At 33.4% G+C, this 18,368-nt stretch overlaps 1 pseudogene; it reads left to right on the top strand.

The window, feature by feature from the left end:
- Positions 1-17,881, top strand: part of LOC133832761 (probable galacturonosyltransferase 5) — a 130,767-nt pseudogene extending 112,886 nt beyond the window's left edge.
- The last annotated feature ends 487 nt before the right edge of the window (positions 17,882-18,368 follow it).

The following is an 18,368-nucleotide window of genomic DNA, read 5'->3' as shown; positions in this document are numbered from 1 at the left end:
AACCCATATGCATTTGTTTATCATCATATCATAATATAATTCACATAAACATGCATATATTCATTTGATAATATAATAAATCAATTATGTCCCTCCTGGCCTCCTAATCAAGGTCCTAAACCTTATTAGGGATTTTGGGGCATTACAAGTACTATGCGAAGTAAAGAAGTGAAAGATAGTGGATACTATGGTTTAGTATTGGTTCAGGGGAAAAACCAAAGAGGTTGTTGGAATTCTTAAGGCTGGAGTGTCTGCCTATCTGAAAGGACATAAGAACTTGTAAATTGTTTGTTTTGGAATACAAAGTTCCAGGATGAGAGATTTGTATCTCTCCAAGTAAGTGTAGACAAGGAAAAGTATGATATTCAGAGAAAGAAAGGGGGAGTTCTGACTCTCGATTCGACAAAAATTCTGAAGTTGTACCAAGGGATAGGTCGGGGGCCTATAACTAATCTCACCCTGGTAGGGGTGATGACTCTTAGGTATTTCTGGTATCAAGGATGAGACAATGAAGTGATCATTGTGAACTAAGCAGACCCTGGAGTTTCAGTAGGTTTGTGGTGCAAGCGGAGGTTAACGAAAGTATGACTATTATACAAGATCTTGTGGAACAAGATTGTTACTCTCGTAAGAGTGTATCGAGGAGTAAAAGTAAAGGCGCTGGAACTTGGGAATTATGGTCAGAGGTACGAGGTTTACTATCTGATGTGTTTGAATAAATTTTGAGGTACGAGGGGATAGTTGTAACGACCCAAAATTACTAATAAGGCTTAAGGGCCTTAATTGGTGTGCCGAGAGGGCACAATTGGAAGTTATGTGAATTAATGGTGAAAATGGATTATTATGTGATAAGCATGCTTATATGATTATTTGGATATATGTGATGCATGACTATGCGTATTAGTATGCATGTAGGCCCTGATTAGGTTATAAGGGCATAATCATAATTTTGGCCTGCTGAGGGCATAAATGTAAATATTTGTGATAAATTGTTGAGACCACACTATTATGTGGATATATTTGTAGCTTGTGACTCGAGGCGATCCTAGTGAGCGGTTTAGCGGAAAAGTCACAACAGGGATTTATAACCGGCTCGTGGCAGTGCGGGGGTATTTCTGGGAATTTGAGAAGTATATTGGAGGTTATTTGATATTAAGGAATATAATTGGTGATTAGTTAGGTGTTGGGATGCAGGCGGTAAATATTAGAGACATTCGAGGAATTAGCGGGAATTGGGAGTAATGACCAAAATGCCCTTAGAATGATTTAAAGGCTTAGGATTTATGGGAGGGAAAATTGGTCATTTGGTTTAAAATCAGCGATAAGTATTACTCTGCTTTATTGGCTTAGTGGAATGTGTAGATTATTTGAGAAGCCTAAAGGAAAACAAAAGAGACAAAAGAAAAGAAGGAAGGAAAAACAGAACACCTAAGTTAACCCTTTCTCTCTCATTCGGTTCTGTCTTTTTGCACCATTTCTTAGGGGGCTTTTGGAGTTGTAGTTTAGAGGAGGGTTAGACCAAAGCTTAGCACCTGGATCCTTGGTAAAGCTAGGAGGTTCTCCATGAAGTAAGTCTAATTGAGGTAAGGTTCGAGGCTATTTTTGAGATTCTGGTTTTGTGTTGAAATAGATTTCTGAATTTAGTTTTGGATGGCAATTCTAGGGAATTAAGGCTGAGGTTTTGAGGAGGGAAAGATAAGGAAGTGTGGAGGATAGCCTAAGGTCTAATTTCTCCATTGAAGGTAAGAAACTCTGGACTTGGTCACTTGAATTATGAAGTTTTTGGTGTTCTATTGAGTTTTTGAGTTTCAAGATCAATCATGGTGGTTTCTCTATTTTGGGGTGCATGTGGTTGAGTTTTGTATGGTTGGGTCATATGGGGTGAGTTATAGATGTTGGTAAGCTTGTTTTGGGGTATGGTTAAGGTTTGGATGAGTTTTGGAGAGGTTTGGTTCGAGGAAAATTGAAGGAAGAATTTTGGGGTTTGGTTGTGCTGTGACTAGCGCTGTAGCGCTAGTCATTGGGCGCTACAGCGCAAGGCCTTATGGTCAAAGAGATTTTTGGCTCTGTTTGTAGCACTATAGTGCCCTCTTTATGGTGCTGTAGCGCTACCCTGTTTCCAGAAGGGGTTTTTTGAGTTATTTCCTATGGTTTTTGCCCGGGGGCTCGAGGTTTGATTCCACTACCCTGTTTGGTGGAAATAGGGCTTCTCGAGGGCTCGGGATTGGTCCCGAGGCTAGGTTTTGGAATTAAAGTTTGGTGATGATTCTGATCTATGGTTGTGACTAGGTGTACGCTAGGGCTCGGAAGGGATCGTACTTAAGGGTCGGTTTCATTGATCAAAGCTAACGGAATTGAAGGTAAGAAAACTGCACCGGTTATGTGATTATGTTGGGACTAAGAGCTCCCTATATCTGTATGATGTCATAGATGGTATTATGCCATGGGACATGTGATAAAACGACCTAAGAGTACTGGAATCAATATTTGCGCACAGGGTAGGGCTCGGCCGCTGGTAGTTGAGGACAACGCTATATTCACTGAGCTCGGTTTAAGCGGGCCGGAGTTAGTGGGATAAATAGGGGTGCGACCTAAGGGCGTCAACCCTAGTTATTATATGTGAATTGGTTGTTAATGTTAATTGATAAGCTTGGTATGTTGAATGCCTGATTATATTGATGTTTTGGACTGTTGAGTATATGACTACACTGTATGAATTATCTGATTGTTTGATTGATGATTATGCTATGTTATTGTGTTTTCTTGCTGGGCCTTGGCTCACGGGTGCTACGTGGTGTAGGTAAAGGCAAGGGTAAAGTGGACCAGTCCTGAGTGGGAGAGCTTTGAGGCTGAATGTACATAGTCGGCTGATCGGTCGCCACACAGGACGGGAAAAGTCTAAATGTCTGTTTTGCCCTTAGAGTGGCTAGTAGCTTTACTTATAACTTGGAATTTTGTAAACCGTCTTTTAAACGCTGTTTATTTTGGGATCCCATGTACTAAAATGTGTAATTATATGAAATGCATCTTTTGTGACCAAAATCTTTTAACCCTAGTTCAATTATAGTTTCAGTAACACGTTTCTAACTAAATGACTTGATTAGCAAGTCTTGCACCTTTATAAACACACAGTGTAGCGGTCTTGTCTATCCAGGGCGTTACAACTTGGTATCAAAGCGTCCTAGGTTTAAGGATTCCTTAAGATTGACTTAATAGTCATCCAATCAGGAGTGTTACAAACCTTTGTCCAAAAGTTTATTTCCCCCTAACTCAAGCACTAAGGGATCTCTCTCAGATTAAAGGAAATGCTTTCTGAAATTATCAAGCCTCAAGGTGTTTCGAGCCAAGTGCTCTAATGAATAGAAATGTTGTGTCTTTCTAGTGAGCTATAGGCTCCTATTTATAGAGTTTAGAGACACCCTTTGAATTTCAAATTCCTCCAACCCCCATGGCTGTTACCAATGTTTAATTGGATTAATATAGAATTAAAAATGAGATTTGGGAGTTATTTGTGCTTTTTGAACCGTTCAACAAAGATTGAAAAAACTAAAAAAAAGAATGGTCAGTTTTGGTCTGTGGCCTCGGCCACTACTCTCTGTCCCACTGGCCGCGGCCATTGACCATTTTCAGCACAAAATTTTGTGTTCTTTTTCCAAACGGTTCCAAGCCCTCCCAAATGATTTTCTAACCCCCAAAACATATTATTGGGGTTTAAATCATATCTCTAACAGTCATTTCTCAAATGGCTTTATGAAATTCATCTCAATATTGTGTAACACCAAATTTACACAATAAAGGGTAATATTTGGAAGTTACAAATTTGTAACACCAAATATGTTACATTATTTGGATATATCTCATATATCTAAATATTGTAACTCTTTATTATATGTTACAATATGTGACACTCTTTGTCACATTTATTTAATCTAAAACATTATATTATAATACAATATAATATTACATTATATTATAAAATAATATAACATTCCCCCACTAGATTAAATAGTTATCTATTGTAACACTTATTTAATCAATCATTATATTTTAAAATATAACATATCCCCCACTTGATTAAATAAGAACTCTCTCTTATAGGAGTCATTGCATTAGTGCATAAAGCAAAGTGTTTTTCAACTTCAACCTTACTATAGTGTAATTATCACAAAATTTGTCAAAAATTTGGTTGCACTAGGCATTGAACCATCTTTTCATGATAAAAAATCGGTGATAACACACATACACACCTTTGCGATGTTCACTTGAGACCTCTATGTCTCGCTTTGCACCGTTAATGGCCATGTGCACTTTCCATTCATGGACGTTCTTGAGAATACTCCTAATTCTCATGAGAGGCGGCACCACCTCTAGATCCATATAGGTAGAATTCTTACAGTATTTTGTTACCAAAAATACTTGTCTTCACAAGAATGAATTCTATTAAAAAAATCTTTCGGTTTTACCCCTCAACTTGGTAACACACAAGTACTTAATATCTCAGATGGGACTTGTTTTGAGTACAACTAATATTCACTTGATTGACTTGTTGTTACCTATTGAACCTAACACTAGTTGAATAACTAGTGTTAAGATAGGTTACCATCAATCGTGAATCTCTTTAGGGAGTTTAAGTCCCATCCCTCGAGATGATGCAGCCACTAAATCCCTCGTTAGTGGCTTAGTGAAAGGATCCACCATATTTTCACTTGTTCTCACATAGGATATTGAGATGACTCCTCCTTGAATCAATTCTCTTACATATCCATGTCTTAGACTAATATGTCTAGACTTCCCATTATACACTCCGCTGTATGCTCTAGCCAATGTTGCTTGGCTATCACAATGTATCAATATAGTAGATACATTCTCTTTGATTAGGGGAATCTCTAACAACATATCCCTTAACCATTCGGCCTCTTTGCCGATAGCAGCTAGAGCTATAAACTCTGCTTCCATAGTGGAATGAGATATACAGGTTTGTTTCTTGGAACTCCAAGAAATTGCACCTCCACCAAGTGTAAATACCCAACCAGTTGTGGACAAGTTTTCCCCAAGATTGGATATCCAACTTGCATCTGTATATCCTTCTAAGATTGAAGGAAATTTAGAGTAGTGAAGGCTTAGTCCTTTGGCTTTCTTGAGATAACCTAGGACTCTTCCAATAGCCTTCTAGTGATCCACACTTGGATTACTTGTAAACCTAATAAGTTTACTTACCGCAAATGCTATATCAGGTCTTGTACATTGGGTAGCGTACATTAGACTCCCTATAGCACTAGCATACTCCAATTGAGCCACCGCTCTTCCTTCATTCTTCTCTAGTTTTACACTATGATCAAATGGAGTATTGGCATCTTTAACATTGAGATGGTTAAATTTGTTCAATACTTTCTCAACATAGTGGGCTTGCCTTAAAGCAAAACCCCCCACTATGTTTCTTTACTTTGATACCAAGTATGGTATCAACTTCTCCAAGATCTTTCATCTTGAAGGTTGATGATAGAAACCTCTTCGTTTCTTCTATCCCTTTCATGCTATTACTTAGAATAAGCATGTCATCCACATATAAGCAAACAATGATCACATATCCCTTACAAGTTTTGGAATACAAACACTTGTCTCCATTATTATGTCTAAACCCATTAGACATGATGGCTTGATCAAATTTCTCATGCCATTGCTTAGGAGCTTGTTTCAATCCATATAAGGATTTTACAAGTCTACATACTTTATGTTCATATTTTGGTAGGACAAACCCTTCGGATTGTTCCATATAGACCTCCTCATTGAGGTCACCATTAAGAAATGTCATTTTGACATCGATTTGATGAACATACAAGTTGTGTATATAAGCTAAAGCGAACAAAATTCTTATAGAAGTTGTTCTTGCAACAGGCGCATAGATATCGAAATAATCGATACCCTCTTTTTGCCTAAACCCTTTAGCTACTAATCTAGCTTTAAAGGTTTGGATAGTGCCGTCAGTGTGGTATTTTCTCCTAAATACTCACTTACACCCAATTGGCTTAGACCCCATTGGGAGATCTACCAATTCCCAAGTGTTGTTGCAAAGAATGGAATCCATCTCATCATTGATGGCTTCTTATGCACTATCTCTCGATTGCATAGCTTCTCTATAAGTCTTAGGATCATCCTCAACGAGAAGTACAATAGGAATTTTCCTAATGACTTCCTCACTATTTCCTTCTACCATGTAGAATGAAATTCATTGAGAATCTATCTCATCCACTACTAGACTTCTATGATTTTTAAGCCTTTGACTTCTTCTAGGTTCAAAGGGTTGCTTTACATCCTTTCGAGAATTCTCCTCTTGAGAATCAACTTGGATGTAGAAGCTTGAGAATTGTTTTCATATAACAAATTCTCCTTTAGAGATGTTGAAGCTTGAGAATTGTTGTCACATAACATATTCTCAAAAAATTCAACTTCTCTAGATTCAATCACAATATTAGACTCTAAGTCTAATAGCCTATAGGCTTTACTATTGTTGGCATAACCAACAAAAGCACACTTTATGGCTCTTGAACCTAACTTTGTTCTATTAGATTCGTTTTTCTTACAATATGCAAGACACCCCCACACTTTGAAGTACCCTATGTTGGGTTTTCTTCCGTTCCATAACTCATATGGAGATATCTCATTTTTCTTCATCGGTATTCGATTAAGAATGTGACAAGCAGTTAAAAGCGTTTCACCCCATAAGTTGAAGTTCAACTTAGAAAACACAAACATAGAATTTATCATCTCTAGATAAGTCCTATTTTTCCTTCCGGCAACACCATTGTGTTGTGGTGTATAAGGTGCAGTGCACTCATGAATTATACCATTTTCTTCACAAAATGTATTGAATTCATTAGAGAAGCACTCTCCTCCTCTATCACTTCTTAGCACCTTAATCTTTTTATTTAGTTGATTTTCAACTTCTAATTTATACAATTTAAAAGCATCAAAAGTTTCATCTTTATGCTTTAAAAGAAACACATAGGTATATCTACTAAAATCATCTATAAAAGTAAGAAAATACATTTTACCACCTCTAGTTAAAACACCATTTAATTCACAAAGATCACTATGGATTAAATCTAGTAAATTAGATGATCTTTCTACACTAGGAAGTGGTTTCTTAATCATTTTTTCCTTAACACATGTTTCACATTTACCATAGTTTTTAATATTGCATGCAATCATACCGCATTTTACTACTCTTTTCATGGTTGAAAAACCTATATGCGATAGTCTAAGATGCCACAAAAATAAAGAATCATAATCAACAATATAGGCGGAATTAGCATTTTTATTGATAACATTGAAAGTTACATCATTGGTGCACAATTTAACCATACCCTCACAAGAGTATCCATTTCCCAAAAATACATTTGATTTGGTAAGTATAAGTTTATCGGACTCAAAAACGGCTTTAATGCCGGGCTTGCCAAGCAAATCACCACTTACCAAGTTTCTACTCATTTCGGGAACATAAAGTACATTCACTAATGTAACTTTCTTGCCGGAGGTGAAAAAGACTTCAATGGTACCTTTGCCAAGTACCTTGGATTTGCCCTCATTACCCATTTGAATCTCATGGTTGCCCTTTGACTCTTCAAAGGTCTTGAACAATGATTTGTCATAGGTGACATGGACGGTGGCACATGTAGCATACCACCACCCACTACACCAAAATCTACTTTCCACAACACATAATTATAAGTTTATTGAAAATGTATTATAATTGGTATAAGAAAGAAAAAGCGGTAAAGTACACTAACTAAAAAAAATAAGTAGCAAATTATATGTTAACTTTTCCCTCAATCATTTTTCCCCAATTTGTTTTCGTTCACTCTTCCCTCCCAATAAAAAAAATAGAAAACCCTAAATCATTAATTCCTCACTTCTGTCATCTTCTCAGTTGCCCTTACAGTTTTCTCTTTCTCTCTCTCATCCTTCTCTGTTTTCTCTCACTCATCTTTTTAGTCGCTGTCACTTTTGGGTTAGGTATGTAATATCTCTCATTGTTTCATTGTTTTTTTCATTTGGGAAATGTAAGGGTTTTAATTTATTCATCCTTACTGAATCACACCGAGCGATTACAAAGATACAAACTGCACTACAACCTGATTGACTCTTAGACAATCTCTCACTGATTGACTTTCACACTAATCAATCATCACAGATCGTGTCGTCTGCCGTCGTCGACCCGCGAAGAATCAGTGCCGCTGATGGTTCATCCTCAAGTAAACGGAAGCTCCTCTGGTTTGCTTCTATGCTACTAATTCTAGTTCAACGCTTTGGAACCATTCGAGTTGGAAAATCTGAGGTCAAATTTTGGTAAAGTTCTCGAAACTTCTGAATTTTATGAATTTGATCCCAGAAACTTGGCCTCTATTTTTGGGGAAATTTCTCATGCATGCCACTAGAACTGCTGTCTTCATCCATGTTGTGTTGTTTGTCCCCAGCAAAGAAAGATACACATCTGCAATCGAAGTCACAAAGTATTGCATGCTTGTTGCTTGATAAAATGACTCAACGAAACAAAATTAAAAAAGTAAACTCAGGATTTTTTACTAATAGATTAAAAATTTTTGGTAAAATGACTCAATGAAACAAAATTAAAAAAGTAAACTCAGGCTTGTTTACTAATAGATTAACTACGAATTGTCATTTGAGGAGATTACTCTGAAGTTTATTATTGTGAGCGAACAGTTAACTGCCAATTAATGTTCTGGGTGATTTTGTTCATTTAAATGATGGATGCATAGACTTTGAGTTTTATTAACTACTTTGCCTACTTGCAGGAAGCTTTGAGAAATTTTTTACTGCAAAAGATTGATAATCCTGCAAAAGGTGATAAGTGCAAAATAACAATGATATCAACTTGGGCAACTGAATTATACTTGGACAAGGTTTTATTCCCCACACCCCTTTCTTTATTTGGTGTGTGTGTGTGCGCGCATAAAGTTTGGATTTAAGAACTCTGATTTCTCTCTTTATTTTTTGTCCTGCTGCCTAGATGGGTTACAAATTTTTTATCCAAAATGAGATATTATAAAAAAAAAATTGCATAATGACTAAAAGAAGGGAGCAGAAATTTCCCCAAAAGAAAAAGGATTCTAACACAAACAAACCAATAGTACAACTCAGCATGAAAAAACTAACTTATCTGATAGATATGAGTTCCAACTTTGTGAACACAGAATTATACATATTTGCATTTATGGCAGAACATTTTGATTTTACTTTCCTAGATATTTTATCACTATTTGCTGTTGTTTCAGATAAATTTCAAACTTGATCTTTCCATTTCAGATAAATCATCTACTCTTGGAAGATGACACTGCTTTGGATAACCATATTTTAGAGTACCGATCAATAATAAAAGAGTTATGTGCTTTTCTAAGTGACTGCAAGGATGTGTTGGATGAGGCAACTACAATGAAACTTTTAGAGAGGTAACTATTGACATGATCCTCTGTAAGCTAATCACATTTTTCATAAAAGTATCAAAGCAATAGCTAATTCTTTTCTGTTTTAGTTTAGATGGAAGTTTTGGTTAGTATTTTAGTCGCTTTTATCCGTGGATGCTTACCTCTAACATGACAGGTGTTACGGCAGTATGTGTCACTTTTTTTAAACATTAATAATAGTTGTGCATAAGCAGAGACTGTAATTAACTTCTTCTTTTTTTAATTATTTTTTGCATAATCACGTGATCTTTTTTATGTTCTTATTTAGATGAAAGAACACTAGAATTAATTATTTAGCAATATGTTGCAGTTATGGTCGGGTTGAAGAGTTGGTATTTTTTGCCAGTTTAAAGGAGTAGTATGAAATTGTAATTCATCATTACATACAGGTGCTTCATCATTCCTTTCTGTTCCGCATTTCATTTTTGTGATTTTTGTTTTCATAAATCGCATTTACTAATGTTTTATACTAGTTCTGTACTTTAATCCATAAATACACATACACACTTAGTATTGACATCTTCCTCCTTTATTTCTTTTTTTTTTCTCTTCCAAGTAAATTTATCATCACTTGAAATCTATAAAATATGTTTATGTTCACTTTACGGCTGAGATATACATGATTATGTTTTTTTTTCTTTTCCGTATAGGACTTACTACTTGTTAAACTTAAAAACTATTAGAACTATCGTTCTTTTCTATTGTACTTTTCAGTTCAATCCTATATCCTAGGCCAATTTGTTTAAGTTGACAAGTATTTAATTTTATTTTCCTGTATGGATTCTATCATTAGCAAGGAGAAGCAAAGAAAGCATTGGAAGTGCTTCAGAAACCATCTATTTCTTTAGATCTTCAGGTATAGATATCCAAGAATTTAAATTAAAATTGATTTTTACCACAGATTGTTTAATTCGCTAAAATCTTTGTAACACTTGATTAGAAACAACCAAATATATTAATAAAGGACCCTAAATATAAATTACTTATAGAACTAGTTCTCGGAGTAAGCCTGAAACAAAAAGAAAGAGCAGCCCAACAATTGGAAAAACCACTATGAACCAAGTTCATCCAACTAGAAATACTGCAGTTAGACCTAGTGTTGAAGATCAACCAAAGTCACAATTTTCACAGCTCTGAAGTAGGAAACTTAGATGTTTTAAGTTTTCTGATGCTATATTAGCTGTTCTGAGTTTACTTTGATGGATTTTATGTTTTGATTTAAGGATTTGCTTTGAACATTTGGTTGTGGACCTTTAATTTTGAAGTAATCTTTAAACATTGTAGTGAATTCGCTATTTTGACTTTATTTGAATTCGCCACTTGGTTTAGAATTTGATTAACCTATCTGCTTCCTTCAACCCCATTTTAAAAAAGACCTTATTGAAAGTCAGGCAAAAAAAATATGAGATAATGATTGAGACAAAATTTGAAAAGAAAATCTAAATCATTAATAACTTATAAAAAGAAATTAAAAAAACTTAATCATTACTCAAAGGAATATTTGGTTACATATGTAGCATAAAATTACAATAACCCAGATCCAAATAAGAAAAAGGGCAATTCTAGGTTTTTCAAATGTATATTTTATTTTTAAAAAGGTCAACAATGTTGTGACTTAAGGTACTATTCTGTAAATAAAATTAAATATGAGGATAGTAAAATGTAAAAACTATAACTACAAAGTACTTTTTGGGAGAAAAGAAAATGTAGACATCAAAATTAATATATATACATATATATATCTGTCTCTCACACAATTTCAATGAACTACACCAAATAACCCTTTCCACGACATTTAATCATAACTTTTTTTTAAAAAAAAGTGTTATACTAAACCCATAAAATTTGGCGGTACTTAAAAAAAAGGTTGAGGCGCGCCACTTTTCCCCCCAAAGCCCGTTAAGTCCATTTTTATATTTTATTTATGTTATTGTGCCCTAAATCAGGTTTCTCTCTCTCTCTCTCTTGCGTGAAACCAGAAGGAACGAGTTCCATTTGTTCACTATCTGCATTTAGATTCAAAGATCGCTCTGAGGTCCGACCACACGAAAATCAGGTCTCTCTCTCTCTCTCTTGTGTTTTCCTTTTTGATTGGAAACTTCATTTCGTGTAATGTTTCTGGCTTATATCCTCTTCATCTCTCTTGTTTTCTCATAATTTTGTGCCAATCTCTTTCCATGATTATCACTCCTCCGTTGGTTGGTGCCAGAGAAGAAAAATATATTCATTTCACCATTTGAGCATCTAGGTTACAGTATTGCTTATCGGTATAAAATGACATTGCCTGCAGGGGAAATTTAACTCTCAGTTGCGTGAAATAACTGAAGAAAGGATGAAAGAGATGAGAGATTTACTACATAATAAGGAAGCTCACCATGATCGCAACGTGCACACTCAGTTACAGAAAGTTGCGGATGAGAAGATAAAAGAGATGAAAGATCAACTAATAAGAGCTAAAGCATACTTAAATTTTGCATCGCCAGGTAGTAATTCTCATTTAGTAAAGGAGTTGAGACTACAAATAAAAGAGGTGGAACGAGCACTTGGTGAGTGTACAAAGGATTCAGAGTTGTCCAGGAGGTATATAATTTTGTTTTATTTTTTAATTGTTTTCTGTCATAGTGAGTTCCAGAGATTCATTTCAATCTAAAACCTATGATATTGCAGTGCTTTGCAGAAAATGAGACACATGGAAACTTCATTGTCTAAAGCCAGTGCGGTGTACCCTAATTGCTCTACCATGGTTGCTAAGCTCCGTGCTATGGTTCACACAACCGAAGAGCAAGTTTGGTCGCAAAAGAAGCAAGCAGCATATCTTGTCCATATTGCTGCATGAACTACCTCGAAAGGGGTCCATTGTCTTGCTATGCGCCTTACTGCCGAATGCTTTTCTTTGGAGCCAGAAGAGAGGCAGCTTCCCAAGCAACAAAAGCTAAAATTTTTGCATGATCAGAACCTTCATCATCATGTTGTCTTCTCTGATAATATTTTGGCATGTGCAGTGGTTTTCAGCTCCACTGTTTTTGCAGCGGCGGTAATTTGAATTCCTACTATTCTTCTATGTTTCCTTTCCCAATAATGCAAATTTTAAGCAATGGTAAAAAAATGCTGCGGCGGCTTCTTGGCTTTTATTTCATTATACACTTGTAACTACTGATTCTGGATTCCATGGTATTATTGGTATGAAATAGATATATCAGACCTTGATCGTTGTTTCTTGTCATAAAATTGTGCAAGAACCAAAGAAAATTGTTTTCCATATGGTGACCAATTCGCTCAATTTCCCTGAAATCTCAATGTGGTTCATATTGAACCCTCCAGGCAAAGCCACAATCTAAATCCAGAGCATAGACAATTTTGGGTGGTTGTTCACCAAGTATAATAATCCAATATTGAAACAAGAGTCCAGTGATTCCAGATTTACTTTTCAACTTAACCACCTTCGTTTCTATCTACCCGAGATCTTCCCTGCACTGAATAAGGTAGTACTCTTTGACCATGATGTGGTGGTGCTAAGAGACCTAACTGGGTTGTGGCATCTTGACATGTAGAGACAATGATGATTCATAGCAGAAAAATTTTACAGCCTATTTTTCTTGCCTTAGGAACTTCACTTGTTCACTTTATTCTTTTTATTATAATGATTCTTCATGTTACTTTGTATTTTATATCTTTATTTATCAGATATTGTTTGCTAAAAGGTCTCACTATCAATCAATACCTCATTTCCACCATAAAACAGATATTAATACTTCCATTCTTATTCATTCTATGGCTTTATTTCCTAATATGCTGCTTGTGTCTCTCAACACCAATATTTCTCATCTAGGGATTGTAGAAAAAATGCCTCTAAGAAATTTCATTCACTGTATATATATATATATGTTCATGTTTATGTGTGCTTGTAATTTCTAATTTTATTAGGTTTCTGCTTGTGTAGCGCCTCATTACACTGAAACTTTGCTTGGTGGGACTAAGTTCAATTCCAGCCATTATAGAGGATTCCTTTCAAGTTTAAGCTTGGCCAAGGTATTAATTATCAACTAGTGTTTGTGGTATTGTATTTTTTTTTCTTTTAACTTATAAGTATAAAATTGTATTATGTAAACTATTTTATATAATACCGAAAAAGTATTATTATAAAGTATACTATAATTTATAAAGGCAGGTTAAACATTCAAGTATTCCATGCCAATCTGATTCATTTTGTTTATGAATGTCCTAAAATTTTTCCTAAAATATTGCTGCTTATTTGAATATTTGTGGAAAGGGATAATGCTGCTTATTTGATACAATGAAAGACCACATTCTGAATCTCTTTGTAAGCTCTTAACAAGCTTTTCTTAAGCTATTTTTGCAGCTGATGTTACTGATTAAGGTTCACTAATTGATTATCATATCTTGTATCAAGAAATGCTGGAATAAACTTAAATTCTACCATTATGTAGTTATGTGTAATAAGGATTTAAGTTTGATTTCTCTAGTTTGGTAAGTTTTACCATTAGTTATGTGTAATATGGTTCAAATGGGCAAGTTTAATTGTTGTATATCTTTTGCTCTTTTCAATCAACGTACTATCAAATTATGCTCTGTTTTATAGAGTGATAGTAGAAAGACTATCTTTTTTGCTACTTTTAAAAGTTGTTATATTAATGAATAATTGATTAACTTATTATACTCTGGATATGGCTTTATTTATAGAGTGATAGTAGAAAGACTATCATTTTTTTTACTTTCGTTTATATATTTTTTCTTTGTTTTAAATAAGACTACATGCTAACATTTTCTTGTGCAATAGTGACAGCTTCTTTTATTCATACTTTTTTTTTTTTGGAGTTTCCAACTTTCATGTTTCAGCCATATTAGGATTGATATTTAGTTAAATATAATACTAATATGTTTCAGTCACTACACATTGTATGTATGTATGTACGTGTGTATATGGTTTATCTCTGTTTTCTTTTTATTGATTTTTAGTCATTTTATTCAGCTCTCATTTTGCTCATATTTTGTGGAAAAGTTTGTAATTATTATGTATTAAGAATATTAGTATTAGTAATATTATTATTATTGTTATTACTTATTGCTATGACAGGAAAAAAAAAAGAGAGAGTTTATAAAAGAAAATAGTATACTTGTTAACTAGTAGTTTTTATGTAGTGGTTTATAGTAATACCCAGGATCTCATACTTGACCTAAACAGGTATGTTGTGTTTGTCATTTGACTAACTTTGATGATCTTGAGTACTTATTATATAGATATTTATTTTCTTTTGACAATTATGTAATTTTATTTTGGGGCCAAAGTAGAAGAAATCAAGGTGAATCGATCCTGTGTTCTGGTAAAGATGACCCAATTTTGAGTTATGAAACGGGTTTGATTTTAGTTATGTGCCACTTTTTGGTTCCAAATTCAATTATTAACAACATCATTTATCTTAAATTCTATATAATCTCATTGCCAATGCTAGTCTACTAACAAAATAAGACTTTGATTTCGGAACAAAATAGGTCAACTATATTGTCTTTACATAATCAAATCAAGCATGTTTCATGCTGATTTTCTTTAAGGGAACCGTACATGGAAAATGTACCCAACTGAGGAGCCTTTTTTCCACACCAAGCCATTTGCAAATGATTCCAAAAAAAAGTAAAAAAAACCTATATAATATTAGCTTTTTGTTTGGTTGTTTATTCTAGGTGTCAATATCTCTATTTGTTTGCACCACATATAGTGCCCATACACGGCTTTCAGTACATATTAAAGATAAATTTCATGAGCTAACAAAGTGCATACATGAGACCTATTAAGTAACTCTTCACCATTATCAGAAAAATTAAGTTGCCTATTTTATATGGTCTCTTTTGTTATTTATGTTCCCTCTTGAGAAAATTAGTTCTTGCTTAATTAATTGCTTTTACAGTATACCATAACACAAAAAGTGACCCAATATATATAATTAAAGGACGTTAACGTGATGCCAATTTATTGTACTTAAATTTTGGATATAATTTTTATGTAATAATAAAGAAGAAGAAAAAACACACTCACACACACATCACCAGTTTGTTAAGCTTTTCTTAAGATTTTTGGTCTTATTGTGAGAATAATATATATTTTTGTACGTAATTATTTTTTTTATACATATATAGAAGACCTTAATTTTATCACACAAAATAACAATAAACTTTTATGTTAACGTTTCATTTAAAAAATTGTATTGCTTTTGGTGACTTTTGGTCACTAAGTGAGTAGTGTTACTTTGACTATTTTTTACTGTCATTTCTTTGTTGTTCAGTTCTGACCCAAAATAAAATAACAGAGTTACATATGGGTTTTTCTCCGTATTAGGCCATTTGTAATTTTTGGAGTTATATTTGTATCTATCTATCTATTTCATATTCAGCTCAGGTAATTATATCTTATTCTACTTCTTCTTTTAGTGGTTTGAAAAATTAATGTTTTGTTTATTGTCTTTATTAATTGGGTGTTAAAAGACAGGTTAATTAAGATATGTGTCATGATGTATCATTGGTTATTGGTTTAACAGTGTTTTTTGTATTTATTTTAAGTGGGAATGTTTCTCTGCTTTGTCCCAATATCTTCATATTCATGTTTAGTTTTGGTAATTGGGAATTTCAGCTATGCTAATGAAATATAAACACGCATAGAGATATGGAGTTTTGTTTTTGCATAAGTCATTCATGATGCCTTTTATATTGAACTGTGGTCCATTCTGTTTCAGAAGAATGTTTATTCTTTGTTTGTTGTTTCCTTTCATCTTCTACTTAAATTTACTCTTTGAACTTGTAGATAGAGGAGAAAATCAATAGTAAGGATCTTATTAATTGCTTTTTTGACACCTTATTTTAAGACATAAGAAATCTTACTCAACAATGAGACTAATGTAGCTAAATGTTGTCTAACATTAAATTTTCATGAAGTTTAATTTTAAAAGAAAATCAAATTTTAAGTTGTTATGTTTCTTGGTAAAATTTCTTCACATATTATTATTGATGAGCTTTATCACCAACTAATTTATTTTCTCATTTGTCTGAGAGATGAACAGGTGCCAAAAAAATATATCGAAAAAGTCTTTGACTATAGTATTAAATTAATCCTTCTAAATTTGGGCTTGTTTTCCCTCTTTTTTTTTATAATTCTTTTGGTTGCTCCTTCTCATGATTAATTCAGTATTGATTATATTTTTTAGCTCATTACAAGTGTTGAATATTGTGATTCAACACTTGCATACATTTGGATAAAGTTTAGTTCATTCATTCTCTATTCTCTCTGATGAACGTGGTGCTATTTGGAGAGACCAGTGATAAGGAACACAACATAATGAAAATTTCATCTATTTTCCATAATGGAGTTGTATTGTATTGTATGTATTTGGTTTTGATTCATGTTAGGGTGATTGGTGCAGGATAATTGGCCTTCTGTGATGTTTGCAATGGCAGGATGGGTGGTACTTAGCCTTGGAAATCTCTCAACTCAGTATGCTTGGGCTTTTGTTGGCTTATCAATCACAGAAGTGATCACTACAAGCAAAAAGTTGTTATAGGTTCTTTCTTTCGTTCTCTCTCTCTCTCTCTCTCTCTGACCATTTCTAAATGTTGATTTTTGTCTGTGTTACTCTTATAGATATTGAATTTTTTGCTTCTGTTGCGATCTTTAATGGTGACAGGAACAACCTTGAATTACTTTTTAGACAATAGAATTAATAAAGTCAAGATCCTTTTCCCTGGCGTTGGCTGCTTCTTGGTTGCAGTTTGCCTTGCTTTTGCTGTCCACTCATCTAATGCAGCTGATAATAAAGAAAAGCTTGAAGGTTTTTCATCAAAAGAAGGGTATGTTTCGTTCATTAAATGTTAAGGTTATCTAAGAATTATCTTGTTTTTATTCATTTCTAAAAAAAGAAAATCATCGAATTTGTTAAGTGATGCAATTTTTACATAAATTGTTTTGTTTGATGGTGAACTTAAGGATAATGAGAATGAGCAGAAAGCTAGCTGTACCACTATAGATGGCACTGTAAAAGACAATAATTTTCAGTATGGAAAATCAATTAAAATTCTCACATTGTGAATTCATTATTTTGTATGTGGTGTCCTCTCTTGGAAATAATTTCCATAGCATTTTTCTTGAAGTAATTTGTGATGCTAGATAATAACAATAAAATATTTATTTGTTTATTTTGCAGATGTGACAAGCGAAATAGAAAAGGATACTTAATTTTGAAGGCTTTGTGTTGGGCAGCTGTAGAATATTTTGTGTTGAAAGTAGTAACTTTTCAATATGTTGAATATTTAAGACTACTTGAATACTTAAAGAACATTTTGTTGTTGATGACAGTGTTGAATGTTTTAAACTAATTTGTGGATTGTTAATACAATGTTGAATGTTTTTACTTTTTGTTATTTGAAAACCAAGTTCATTTGATGATGCTAGTATATATTAGAAAGCTAATTTTAATTATATAAATAAAAAATAAAAATATAATAGAATAAATTAGTGTTATATAAATGAATATATAATGAGAATTTAAACTTATCTAAATATTAAAATAATACGAAAAATGTGTTATAATATCTATTACAATAACACTTTTTATAAGTAAAGAATTTTGTTATGTAAACTTCATTATATAACACAAAAAATGTATTATACTAAAGCGTAGTATAACACAAAAAATGTGTTATACTAAAGTGTAGTATAACATAAATTTATAAGTATTGAAATGTGTTATATAATCGACTATAAATAATATAATTAAACACTTATCTATTTATTAAAATAACACAGAAAGTGTGTTATCGTTGACAGTATAATAACACATCTGTATAACAATGATAAAGTGTTATGTAAAGTACCCTGACCTA

Source organism: Humulus lupulus, chromosome 4 (genome assembly GCF_963169125.1).
Source record: "Humulus lupulus chromosome 4, drHumLupu1.1, whole genome shotgun sequence".
In the NCBI taxonomy this organism is placed as follows: domain Eukaryota; kingdom Viridiplantae; phylum Streptophyta; class Magnoliopsida; order Rosales; family Cannabaceae; genus Humulus; species Humulus lupulus.
This window is presented reverse-complemented; position numbering and strand designations above follow the sequence as displayed.